This window comes from Lissotriton vulgaris, chromosome 8 (genome assembly GCF_964263255.1).
Source record: "Lissotriton vulgaris chromosome 8, aLisVul1.2, whole genome shotgun sequence".
Classification (NCBI taxonomy): domain Eukaryota; kingdom Metazoa; phylum Chordata; class Amphibia; order Caudata; family Salamandridae; genus Lissotriton; species Lissotriton vulgaris.
The window spans coordinates 1,497,028,877-1,497,043,185 of NC_141696.1; the positions used below are offsets into that span (position 1 = coordinate 1,497,028,877).

Sequence of the window (14,309 nt, forward strand, 5' to 3'; positions counted from 1 at the left end):
ACTCACGTCACCTTAACCGGCTGGGACATCATGGGACTCCAGTTCAGAATCTGAGTCCTGGACAGCGAAGGCCTCTTCTTTTGCTGCCCGTGCTTTCATTTCTTCTTGTTCAATATTTTCTCTGAAGAAATCGGGGGTGTCTTCGATACTTTGCTGCTGCATTTCTCTTCATCAAGCCAGACGTTTCTAGAGGGTCTTTCTAGAGAGGAATTAGCGACAGATGTCCTTTTTCCTTGTGGTCCGGAGACAGGCACAAGTTACAGACTTTGTGAACGGCGGTGCGTGGATATTTAGTGTGGCACCGAGAGCAAAACTGGAACAGAGCAATTTCCATCGGCAGATTACTCAAAGATGTTTTCTTCGAGTAGGTTAATAAAAATGGGATGGGCTCAAAGGCTACGGTTGAGTTCTCTCTATTAAACTAGGAAGGTTTTCTGATTTTTTGTTGCCGAAAGGAGGAGTCATCTTATATTGTGACTGGAAAAGACTTCTTAGAAGAAAAACAACTTGCAAACATACGGACCCAACACTAGATGGCAGGTGTATGCAAAGCATGTGCATCTACATCACACATGACGAGAACAGTGGGGTTTCTTCTACTGTCATTGGAGCCTGTGTTGGGAACTGGCATGACAAGAAGGCAGAGTTGAGACTAGAGACCGAGGCAGCCCCTTGGGGGGCTTGGAGGGTCATGCTGGTGCAAAGGTAGAACCATCTGAAAATAATTCAGGTGGAGAACCGCATTTACATTTCACTCTCACATCTGTTGTACTGTACTCATCCCTCCCACACAATGTTTTTGATCACATCTAGTTGCTGTACAAGCTTGCTTTTTCTTGTCTTTGTGCTCCTCCTACAAGACCCAAGTAAGTTAATATCCACTAGAAATCCCTCTATGATCAAGAGGCCCAGTGGATGGTAGGAAGGACACCCAGATGATGAAACTTATCACTCCGGTGAGTGATGGGAATCAGATTTGGCTTAAGGGTCTTTCTATTTTGTAATTTCTTGCTGTAGTACTCCCGGTGTTATACATGTTCAGAGGCATTCTCTCAGAGTGTGTTCTTTTTTAGGAGATCCCCGGATTAGGTGTTTTGTTTGTGTACGACATGTGTGTGTGACAGTCCTTACTGAACGTAAACCATGTCATTTTGGGAGGTGACATGTCCCTTGCACACAGAACAAGTGAATGTTGATAGAAGTAAAGGTCTCAGAGATGAAAGGTAGCTCTCGATCCACATCTGGTGGTGCAGAAAGTAATAAACTGAAGTCAGTGTGCAGGAGTGGAGCCTATAAAGTGTCTGCATGCCATTTCTGTAAGGATCAGTGTAGAGCTGCACGGTGCTACCTACCAGCATGCAGAGGTACTGGTGAAAACGTACCTGATCTAGTCTCAGGCCTAGGGAATTTTTTTTTTTTAAAGTGAAGAATTTGCAGATAAAAGTCTCCATCAGAAAGAGAATGAGGTTGCATGTTGGTCAAAAGAATGATTTCTGGAACTGCTACGCAAAGTGACTGCCCGTGGTTAGACAAATTGCAAGCATTCCTCCCATCACCTTTTGTATGTCTAGAGTAAAGAAAAAAAACTCACTTCCAACAGGGACAGTGGACTCCCCTTGTAAAGGTACAACAATCAAATGTGGAGACAATAAGAAATGGTGTTAATAATTTGTGGAGTAGGGGGGTACCAAAGTCAATTAATAGACACAATCCTTGTCACGGTGTACTACTTAAGTCCCTAAATAAACCTGAGTTTAAATCCCCTGGTATCCATAGCACAGAGCAGACAATCTTAATTTAGAGGTAATGTGTAAAGTATTTATGCAGTACTAATATAGTAAACAAGCATTGGAAATGCAATAGGGCTCGCATTAGGAAAGTTTGAGCTATTGGTCTTATAAATGAATTTTTTTTATTTATGTGGTTTTTTTTTTTAAATAGCTAAATTAATAGCTTTGTCATTTACAATGCCAATAGTTATAACTTTCGCAAATGTGACACCTATAGCATTTGTAATGCAACATGTTTTGTATTTACGTGACTTAGATGTATTGATATTACAAATAACAATGGCTTTTAATTTTTAAAAATAATTAATACTTAAATAATTTATGTAATTTGTAATGGCAATAGCTTAAACTTTTGTAAATAACTTTTGTGAAGATTATGTTCAGTGTTTTTTATTGTGACGAAAATTCAAGAACAGAAGTGAAATATTAACATCTTTTTGTGATTTGTAATAAAGCGTGAAAGCTTGAAAACAGCTTGAAACATTGAAAGAACATATTTGAACCAGTGATGCTGTGGTTGCGCCGAGTGATGCTGTGGTTGCGCCGAGTGATGCTGTGGTTGCGCCGAGTGATGCTGTGGTTGCGCCGAGTGATGCTGTGGTTGCGCCGAGTGATGCTGTGGTTGCGCCGAGTGATGCTGTGGTTGCGCCGAGTGATGCGTGCATCGGTGGAGCTGTGTCGGTGGAGCTGTGTGGTGGCTGCATCTGTGGAGCTGTGTCGGTGGAGCTGTGTGGTGGGTGCCTCGGTGGAGCTGTGTGGTGGGTGCCTCGGTGGAGCTGTGTGGTGGGTGCCTCGGTGGAGCTGTGTGGTGGGTGCCTCGGTGGAGCTGTGTGGTGGGTGCCTCGGTGGAGCTGTGTGGTGGGTGCCTCGGTGGAGCTGTGTGGTGGGTGCCTCGGTGGAGCTGTGTGGTGGGTGCCTCGGTGGAGCTGTGTGGTGGGTGCCTCGGTGGAGCTGTGTGGTGGGTGCCTCGGTGGAGCTGTGTGGTGGGTGCCTCGGTGGAGCTGTGTGGTGGGTGCCTCGGTGGAGCTGTGTGGTGGGTGCCTCGGTGGAGCTGTGTGGTGGGTGCATCGGTGGAGCTGTGTGGTGGGTGCATCGGTGGAGCTGTGTGGTGGAGCTGTGTGGTGGGTGCATCGGTGGAGCTGTGTGGTGGGTGCATCGGTGGAGCTGTGTGGTGGGTGCATCGGTGGAACTGTGTGGTGGGTGCATCGGTGGAGCTGTGTGGTGGGTGCATCGGTGGAGCTGTGTGGTGAGTGCATCGGTGGAGCTGTGTGGTGAGTGCATCGGTGGAGCTGTGTGGTGAGTGCATCGGTGGAGCTGTGTGGTGAGTGCATTGGTGGAGCTGTGTGGTGAGTGCATCGGTGGAGTTGTGTGGTGGGTGCATCGGTGGAGCTGTGTAGGTGGAGCTGTGTGGTGGGTGGCACTTTTTATAAATCATTAGTAAAAGAGATCAATGAAATTCAACTAAAACCCGTATATAGCAGAAGAGGAGAAAGCTCTAGTAACGGGATTCAGGATGAATGTATATCTTTGAAGCAAATCGCCAGCATGTGAAAGGTGTAAAATAGCAATCAGCATAAAACGAAAATGCCAGCAAAAGACTTTATAAAATTCTGTGTGGCCCTGATAAAATAATTAGAGCGTTTATTATATCATGACCAACAATGGTTATTGTTTCAAGAGCAGCATGCGAGATGGTTAGGGGCTGCAATATAAACAAGCCCTCTGCATTGCTGTGGTGGGAAGGGGGGCGGGGAGAGGCAAGAAGGGAAGAATAGGGGCCGGGAGCAGCAGCCTTTGATGTGCTTACCGGCCGGCCGTGCATGACTAATTAGGGGAGGAGAAATGCCGGCTGAGTGAGGGAAGCTTGAGATGCCCGAGGAGGCTGGTGGCTTTGATGTGCACGCGCTCTCGGGCACTCAAAGAAATCGCCGAGTTGGTTTAACTCTGTTTAAGCTGCAATATAGCTCGCCAGCTATGCGCAAGGACACAGTAGGCGAGCCCTAAAAAGCTAAAAAGGAAAACCAAAATCCCAAAACATTAGAAAGTACAATAAAACAAAAATTACTATCCAATAAGAGAAACCAAATACATGAATTCTGAAAGATTTAACTCAACGTGCCAATTTCCAATGATGGTCACTGTAGAATAGGACCTAAGCGCGTTCTGACACTGGCAGGGGTGGAGCACAGGTTGGATACCAACTAGGTTTTTCCAGGCCAAAATATTATACCTTCTGACTTTAGACCTGTAAGACTCAAACCACCACAGGAGTACACTTCTAACAAACACCCACCAGGAACTCATGGGAGGCACTTAAAGACTCAAAGCGCGGCAGGCAAAGGCCTCTTAAAGCTGGTTGTGTACCTGTAGCTTTTTTTGCATTTCTTTTTTTAGTATGTATTTATTAACATTTTCAGACAATAAGTAACAATACAAGAGTATAGAAGGGTGACTGCAGATTTCTCTTACACTCATTTGCAAGGATACAATAGAATATATTTCAGTTCCAAGGAAAGGAATTGTGTCAGTGAAGGAGCAGACCAGGAAGAGAAAAGGAGTACAAAAATAAGTATAAGCAATAACAGAATATCCATCAACCGTAGGAGGATAGAGGAACCCAGATATCGTCCCTTGTGAATCGGCCCCTCAACAAGAACAAGGGTCCAACACCACCCATAACAGTACGTGACCCTTGCTCACATCCTACAGTCACAGCAGATATACATTGGCCACCGTAGGGCATAAAAACGTCCCCATGCCACCCACTTCCCTAATCACAATCCAGAGGAAGCGATGGAGTGCTGAGATCCCACCAAGGATCAGGAGTGGATTGGGTCAGTCTATTGACTCCTCACTGTGGTTCCCCCATGCAATCAATTATGTTGTCCCAAATGTCAAGCTCTCTCTTCGCAAGTGTTCCTGTAGCTTTAACAGCTTATCAACCATTTGACTCGGAGTCCACTTTGTCGTCATGGGTACAAATGTAAAAGCCAGTCTACTGGGATCTTCTTAGGTTGAGTGCGTTTCTGATCTTCTACAGGTGTAGAAGTGTTTTGAAGTAGGTGCCTGGAGAGGTCACCTTTATGCCTGGCACATCTAGTGGGTAGGAATGAACCCTGGGCATGCTGTAACCAATGGGGTAAAGGTTACCAGGGCGAACCCTATCCATATAGAGCATTTTCAAGATGGCAAAAGTCTTACGTCATACTAAGCTTTGAGGGATGGGCGTATGTAGGTAGAGGACTGGTTAATCCCAGTATCCTTCCACAGCTAACAACAAAATCTAGTGTGAGGCAGTCCCTGTACCTGATCATTCCCTCCCCCTCGAAATAAACTCACAGATCAAAGTCTAATAGGACAAATCAGTCTTCCAGCAACTACACAGTGGATTACAGAAGAAATGTCCTCTCCCCTTGTAGTGGGCTCCATGTGTTATATGTAAAACCAAGTAGATCTGTCAAGCATGTTTGCCACGCCAGTAGGATTTAACACTACTGTCAAAAATAGGTCCACTGTGACGGGAGCCTGCCTGCGCGATAAATGAATAGGGTAGGTCTGGCTTTTAATTACATCTGCTTGTGATAAAGTAAGGCTGTTTGAAGTTAATCAAGTTGCAAAGCCCAGGCCATACTGTGAACCGAGCACAACACCTCCCCACACCCAAAGCATTTTGTCCTGGTTCTTGGAGCCACTTCATTCCTCAAAGGGGCTATTCAGTTATCAGGTGATAGTTTGAGCTCATGCAAATAGACCTCGAGCTCATGCAAATAGACCTCTAGAGGCCTTAGGCAGGGAAAGGGTAACTTTTCAAAAGTAGCTTTTCCTTAATAATTCGGCGCCGGGAAACCCTTTTTGGGTAGCTGTGCGCCATACAAATGTAAAAAATAAATAAATAAATAAATTAATAGTTACACAAAATTCAATGTTATCATTAAGTTGGATTTTGTAGAACTATAAGCGTGTGGTCGACTCTTTCATAGGTCGAATTTGCAGTTTTAAAACTGCAACAGCTTGGTCACACATGTTAGGCCTGCAGTCATGTTTGCATTGACAATGCAGTGGATGGCACAATGGGTTCTGCAGTCCACAACTGACATTTAACTTACAGGCCCTGGGTACTTGGTACCATGTACTAAGGTATTATAACTAAGTCAAATATGCCAATTAAGGGTATACCAATTTCATCATATCAAAGAGGGGTGGAGGTTTAGGGAGTACAGGCACTTTACTACTAGTCATCAGGGGTAATGTGCACAGAATTAAACAGAGCAAAAACAAGGCTCCACAAAATGGCTAATACATCTGTGGTGACCCTCCAGAAAGGGCTAATGGCCAAGACACCATGGGAATGATCACCCCCCCCCCCACACAAAGTGCTCACGCGCTCTAATTACTTCCATACATAAAGCTCATTAATCAGGAGACACTCCTAATGTACCTCAGACTCATATGAAACATAATTGGCATATCACTTTCCCTGAAGATTGGACACTACAGGCAATTCTAACTGCCATGATAGGTATTGTAAATACTAGAATAGGAATTTCTCTGAAGTCTCAGGACAAGCTTTAACAGAAGCAGCATTAAACATGCAAGTCAGCAGCTCTAGTAAGATAGCAATAAGGTTACTTACCAGTAGGATTAGTTTTGCAGCCTGAAGAATTTTCTGGATTCACATGCTGTGGATCTATTCCGCAATCCAGTGGTTGACCCTGGAAACAATCTTTTTTTGTTGTTGAGTTTTAGGCCACTATTTTGTGGTAAACCCACCCCGGAAGTTCCAGTGCGTAGTGGTCATCTTCACATTCTTTTTAACGATGTTCGGTATGCAAACAGGACAGAGCAGCTTAAAGAACCCAGAGAATAACTGGAGAAAAAACAAAACAAAAACAGAACACCGAAAGCCACAAGAACTTACGAACGGAAAAGGGTAGCCTTCTCAACCCAGAAGGGCGGCCCCGCTGGTGAAACGCACGTGGCCGGAGAATGAAGAGGAGAGGCAGCAGCAGGTCATGGAAAATATCCCTTTTAAATTCTGCCCCAACTCCTACCACAGATTTGTGCAGAGGGATCAACACAGGAACTGCAATCTGTGCCTGCCAAAAGAACATAAGGACGAAGATTGCAAAGCCTGCTCCAAGATTATGACGAAAACTCTCAAGTTATGCTGCAGACCGAGACTAGCACACCACGGGTAGCACCCAGAAGGCACAGGAATCCCAGAAAGATGTTGGCCTATCGAGCAAAAATTTAGAGAATGTTGGAGGTCGCAAGGAGAGTTGTACGTAGAAGATGCAGCAGCAGACGCTGAGAAATGGGAAGCGTTGAAGAAGGCAGCTAAAGATGCCGAAAGAAGACAGCAGCAGGTAACTAAACTGCCTAAATGTGTGCACACCAAGACCTCTGCAAGCAAGGGAATACCGCCGACCAAGGGAACGATCACACAATGGATAGTGGAGACTTTATAAACCTTATGCACTAGGGACAGAAGGACCCTAACCGTACGACCCAGGGCACACTAGACCAGAAAGAAAGGCGCAACACTATTGTTCCTAGCAATCATACACATTGAGGACTTCTGCCTCGACTTGGAAATCCCCACACGTTCACAAAACACTACTGAATGGAGACTCAAATGAACAAAGAAGCACAGGTGGACAGACGTCTAAAACACTTGTTTGCCAACACACCCGCATTTCAGCCCAGCCTACCCAAGGAATGAAATACAGCTACGTATTCAGATACGCAGCACGTGAATCCAGAAATTGATTCATGCTGCAAAAAGAAATGGCTACATACCAGTAGGTGCAGTTGTGTGGCCTGAAGAGTTTACTGGATTTGTATGCAACCCACACACATGCCCAGAAATAGGGAAAGAAGCAAAACAGGCGAGAACAACAACAACAAAAAATTTTACAAAAATAAAGACATAAGACAAATGTTTCAAGACCCAATCTCTGGATGGCGGAATAGATGCACAGCATGTGAATCCAGAAAAAAATTCATCCTGCAAAATTCCCCTTTATACCACAACTTATCCACTTTACTTCTATCAGATGACTGAGATGGAATAGGACATTTTCTCATTACGAAGGCTGAAGCAACTACAGCAGAATAAATAGGGTGCCAGTCAAGACCCAGGGCACAGGCATCAAGTAGAGATAGCAATTGATAACGTGGGCATCCACTGGGGTACCCCATCACTGTTCCTGCTAGCCCTGGTACCATAAAGGAAAGCAGGAAGATGATGTAAGCATCAATGATTGTTTGATAAAGATGGTTCACAGGTAGACATTGTTCATTCAGGTGGTCTAAACTGCAGTGGTATACTGTGCTGAACAATGGACTGGTACGTGGCCCAAGTAACTACCACTGGCTGAGATTAATTCAAGCATTTCATCCACCACTTTTTTGTATACTTCAGTGTGTTGTGGACGGGTATGGCCTGACGTGGGTTCCATACACACTGCCACTGGATCTAAGCTATACCCAACTGATAAGCCCTATTAAGGAGCAAACTAGTCCCATATTGCTTGTGTTTTCGTTCAGGGTGGTCCCGATCTCGCAGTTTGGGCGAACTAGGATGCAAACATAATTACCAGTGGCTGAGATTACTTTAAGCATTCCATTAATCACTATTCTGTATACGTTTTAGTCAATGGGAAATTCTGAAATAGTATACACAAGCGTCTGGATACTGCTTTGCTCAAACAACGCTGAGGCTTTGCTTGGCTCAGCTGCTGAGAACTACGCAACACATCGCATGCATTCATGGAAGTCCCTTGTAACAGGCATGCACAGTAGAGGTAAGCTCTCTATAACCAATTAAGAATTAAAAAAAAGCAATAAATAAAGCCTCTTCCAAGGAGAAAGAAAAAACAAAAACGTGTACTGCCAAAAAGAAATACAGCAGAGAAGCTAATTCTATATGTGATGCATGATGGGAGGAGAAAATATGAAAAGAGTGGGGGAGGGTCGTCTGTGATGCACAAGACAGAGGGGGGCTCACAAGCACCCGAACACTCCAATATTCTTAAGAGTCTCAATTATTAGCCAGATGGGAAGGAAAGAAAAGGAAAATTCCACTAACAGAACTACTATACATTAGAAATTAGTAGTAGTGCTAAAACAAATTAATCTTCTGTTATTGGAAATGATCCATTAGTGATTAAGAGGCAGTGCACATTAGAAGGACACTCCACGTTTGTGCAAGGTATGAGCAGCATAATGTACACACAGATCATACAGACATCATTGGGATTTCAGGATATTAAAATGTACTATCCTTTCAATCGTTGGTTGCTGACAATACCTCACCTTGAAACCGGTTGTATATTAACAAGTCGGTAAGGCTCTTTCTGGTGGATACCATATCAAACCTCTGATTTCTCACCTTTAGAATATTCCTCGGTCAGCAGCCTGGATTTGAAAACTTGGAGGGGGTGGAGGGGGAGGAGGGACAAATGTAGCAACATACAAGCGCGACCCATGTGCGCTGAAGTGGTTTTCTTTCGCAGGCTTGCCCCTACTCTCAGACACATAGCCAATCAGAAAATGGAAGGACAAGAGTGCAAATTCCTAAATTTGGACCTTCTTAGTTAGAGGAGACTACTGCACTGCATGGGGAGGTGGAAGGGCAGCGAGGATCCTGCAGTTAGCGTTATGATGGATAGTTCAATCCCTAGATTCCTCACCTTGTGAACGAACAGATATCAAAGAAGTATTTCCTAACGTGGTAGGTCTGTGGAATGACTCCGATTAAGAAGTCCTGAAGGACTAAATGCACGTAAAGCCCATCCTGAAGGACCAGAGACTGTCAACTCAATAAAGCTTCAAGAACATGTGCACATGCCCATGTAGCAGATGACAGAGGTCCCAGACAGGCACTCTGCTTCCAACACAGTGGTAGCGGCCTCAGCTCTGGTCAAATGAGCCACCAGACCTTCTGAAGGCTGCTTGCTAGCAAATGTTTAACAGATCTTAAAACAGCTCAGCCTTTCCTTATTTTACTCCAGAGAACCACAAAAGAACTGGATCATCCAACCAATGGTCCTTGGTACGATCAAAGACAAAGCTCAGCACTTTAATGGGGTTTAAGCAATGGAGTGTTTTGCGCTTTTGAGAGATAAGCTAGAGCAAAGAATGTCGGGATGGAGATAGTTTGTCCACCATAAAAAGGCATCAAGACCTCAGGCAGGAACATAGGCCAGGTTCTCGACACCAGTCTGTCCAGAAAACAGGTGGCATAAGGCGGCTGACCCAAGGCTACGAAGTGCAATACAAAACTACACTGGCTCAAATGGGGTACACATTAGTAAAGTGGGAACCAAATGTAAGTCCCATCGTGGCATCACAAAGGGTTACATATGCTGGAAACGTTAAGAAAATCTCATCATAATAGGTGATTTGAACAAGAATGGCAGGCCAGTAAACATGAAAAGGCTAAAATGATAGAAAAGTAATCTTTAACAGTGCCCACTTCAAGTCTTTGCTGGGCCAAACATAAGACTAACAAGACATTTAACAGTTCAGGTGCAACGGGTCCCACACCAAGCCATACGTTTATCCCAGCAACCGGTGTACACTGACTGAGAGGAGAGATCGAATTTTAAACAACTGTCACTACTTAGTCTCCACTCATGAACTTGCAGGTTGTGCAGACCCAGGTACAAGACACTGTCCTGCTGCTCTGACAGATGGTCCACCCAAATTGGCAGCCTGAGCGGAGACAGATGCTCAATCACATAACTTCGACGTACCACACCCTTCCAGACTAATCCAGAGCACTAAGAACTTGGGCCCACTCGCTTTCTGATCTTCAGAACTCTGGCAAAAGAGGTAGACATGGGAAGGCACACAGGAGGCCCTTGGTCCACTTTAAGTGAAATGAGTCTCGGAAAGAGAAAGCCAAAGAGAAAGAGAAAAAGAGGATTCTCTGGAATTCTAACCCACAAAAGTGTGGACACTAAGTTATCGGCAGTGGCAAAGAGATAGAGCCAAGCCGACCCCCTCCCCCCAATGCTGCAAGACACCCTTCCGGCACTTCTGGGTGTAGCTTCAATTCATGCCCAGCGAGGCATCGCTTACTAAGTTCATCAACCCTGGCGTTCGAAAACCTCACCAGGTGGTTCACAACCAGGGAGATGCCTCATTAACCCAGCCAGTTCCAGAGATGCAGAGTCTCCTCGCAGAGGGCCTCCCCTTGCCCAGCTTGTTGCAGTACCGCATGGCGGTGGTGTTGAAAACATGCACCAGCCTCTTTTGGAGGATTAGTAGAAAAGCCTTCAACATCAAGCGAATCATCCACAAACTGATCGGAGGCAGGTCCAGTAATGATGTGGCGATTAAAACAGTCAGCTCTGGTTTGGGTAGGGAGAGGGAGTATGCCGTTGGTCCAACTGTGGTCGAGCAGCCACTACTACAGCTCTTTTGCAATCTCCTCTGAAACCTAAGTGGAAACTAACAAATTTTTCATAGCGCTTTAACAGCCGACTACATATCCCACTGCAGAGCTCGCATGTGCCATCTGGCATGGAAGACCAGCAGGATGCAGGAAGCCAGTAGTCCAATAAGCCTCTCAGCCATCCTCACTTAGACCCAGAACAGAGGCTGAAATATCAAGATCGTAGCCCAAATATCATGGACTTGTTCTGGAGGTGGTCTGCGAATGACTGGTGAGCCTGCCTTTAACCATCAGTTGTTGAGGTAGGAGGAACACTGGTACTCTTAACCACCAAAGATGGGCAGTGACAACTGGAATCACCTTTGAGAACACCCAAACAGCACTAGTGAAGGCGAAAGGGAGCACAGGAAACTGAAAAGGTATGCCCGCCTCCCCCCTTAACCACCGGTAAGGTCTGTGAGCTTGCAGAATGGGATTATGAAATAGGTGTTTTGCAAGTTCAACACTACTGCATCCAGGGTAGATAGAATTTCGGTCAGAGTGGGCATCTTGAATTTGCTCTATAGCAAGAAGGTACTCAGTGGGCGAAGATCCAACATAGGACGAAGGGCTTCGTCCTTTTGGAAAAGGAAGCAGTTGGAAAGACATTCAGCCCCCACTTCGGAGGCAGTTACCCTCTGTAAATCTCCTTTGGCCAAATGAGCCTGCAAGTCCTGACGCAAAATGGAGATATCGTCCACCGAAAGCGCTGTGATGTAGGTGAGAGTTGCATTGAAAAGGAATCGCGCAGCGTAGAACCGCTGGATGACCTGAAGGACCAATTTGTCAGACATGATGCTTCGTCACACCTCATGGTAGTGTCAGACTCTGACTCCTACACAGTGGCTGTGTGTCACTATGAACACTCAAGAGGTTTTGAAGTTGTTGCTTGAGGGTTGGGGGGGACTGAGTCCCTGATGGCTTGGACATTGTTGGGCCACTGCCTTGACCTCGAAAGGGCTAAGAGGCCTGTTGTGCATGCCGCAGAGCCTGGCATTGCAGATATGCCAAGCCTCCAGAATAATCCCCCAAAAATGGCTGAAACTTTGAAGGAGATTGCCAAACTGGTACTGTAAGACCCAAGGAGCAGGTTGTAGCTCTGCTCTCTGTAAAACACTCCGGGATGAGTTTACTCATTCGCTGAACAGGCGGAATGAGTCAAAAGGCACGTCCATTCTTGATCCCTGGACGCCCCAAAAAGACCTCATCCATGCATGGTGCTGAAACACCACACCTGCCTTAATAGCACGTCTTAGACAATCGGTACCAGTGGCATTTAGACCTGATTGGATGACTAACTTGGCAGTGTCTCAGCAGTCCTGAAAGGCGTGGGCCAATAAAGCCCATGTTTTCCGAGATTGTTGGAAAGATCTAACAAAGCATGCATGCATGTAGGGTCCCCGGTACACTCTGGTGATGGACGCTGGCACCACCACACTCTCAGGGGTTGGATTGTGGAATATGTATTTCACCCTGAGCCGTTCATGTTGAAGTGTGACTTGGCGAGTAACAAGAGGTCCAGAAAATGGTTTACCTCAAGAGTGTGCCAGTGAGTGCATCACCATAGTAAGAAGGTGGAGGACAAGAACATCCTGCTGACCGTGACCAAGGGTGTATTTTACTCATTTGGCGAGTCTGGGAGGAGAAGGGGTGGTAACTAGCCCAGGACTTGGTGAGGTATCCAGTCCACTTGAATCCTGCTGGTTCACACACCAGTTATCCATATCAAAGTGAGCATACCCATCCATCCCCATCACCTCCATTATCATCTCCAAATAGCTGACTCTGGTAAGAGTCCAAGCTAAAACGTTGGTGCAGCGTCTGTGCGCACAACTGTGTAGTATTTGGATTTGTGTCAGTCAGAAAGGTTGAGTATTAGGTAAAGATGAATTAGGCTTGAGTCAGACACCAGAGCAGACTGAGGGCATCACAGGTGGCATCAGTGTCAACGTCCAAAGCACCGGCGCAGATTTTGGTACCGGACTAAGTCTGCAATGATGCCTACCTGGCAGGAGGCTCCTCTGGATCTTTGGAGTACAAAGGGAGACAGAGGAGTGCCAAAGATGCACAGCATAGACTCTATAAAGGCTTCGATCTGCAATTTGACTGAAAGATAGAAAAAAAGTATGCGGTGCATCAGGACAAAGATTAGTGTTGGCCCATCAGGGGAATGGGGGGTGACATGGGCACTATGACACCCTTTTGCCTTCTCTGGAGATTGAGAATGGTGGCAAAAGGGCAGAGTCCCTTCAGGGCTTCTTATGCTTCTTCTTGAACTTACCCCAAGACTGACTGGAACAACAAAAAAATGCTGCAGGAATGACTTCAGTAGCAAAAAAAAAAAATGCAAATGTAAATTGATACTTGTATAGCGCACTACTCACCCGCAAGGGTCTCAAGGCGCTTGTACGAATACCGCTGTGGAACCCGTCCTGGCTTTCCCTGTGAGGCGTCCACTCCTGGGCACCCCCAGGGTGAAGGCCAGGCATCCTTGGCGTTGTGGAGATTAAGCAAACTATTGCCCAGAGTTGCAGAGTGGGACTCCATGATTGGAATAGGCACCGAGGAGAGAATTATCAGGTCCATGAAATTTTGAGCCCAAGACCCGCCGAGGTAGGGAATTGAACCCTGGTCCCGGGCTAGACGTCTGCATCAGGGTCTGCCGCTTTAACCATTGAGCCACACTTCTCCACAAGCAGCAGGAAGGAATCTGCACTCTCGAGAAGAGGCCCTGCATTCAGTCTTGCAGTATTTTGCCACAGAGCTTTACCTTGCGTTAATGGATGTTTTTAGGTTCATCTTGGCACAGTCACTGCTGCCTTGCTCCACTCAAAAACACCAGAGGCACATTTTGTGAGGATCGGTCACAAACATCCGTTTTACAATGTGTCCACATGGTTTTAACCCTGTAGTCTTAGAAGATAGGTTCCCTTGAACGGTGGTAGATTTAAGAGAAATCATTGATTTGAGAGGAAAGAAAAATCTCTTCACATATAGTTAAAAGTAGCAGAACTCCAGATCAGCATTTGAAGGTGCTGAAAGGAACTGAAGTCATTGTGAATGGGTGGCGCTTATAT

At 45.8% G+C, this 14,309-nt stretch overlaps 1 protein-coding gene across 2 annotated transcripts in view; it reads right to left on the reverse strand.

Annotated features, from left to right (window-relative positions):
- NAA50 (N-alpha-acetyltransferase 50, NatE catalytic subunit) overlaps window positions 1–14,309 on the reverse strand; it is a 138,667-nt gene that overhangs the window by 68,267 nt on the left and 56,091 nt on the right. The gene's annotated exons all lie outside the window — the stretch shown is intronic.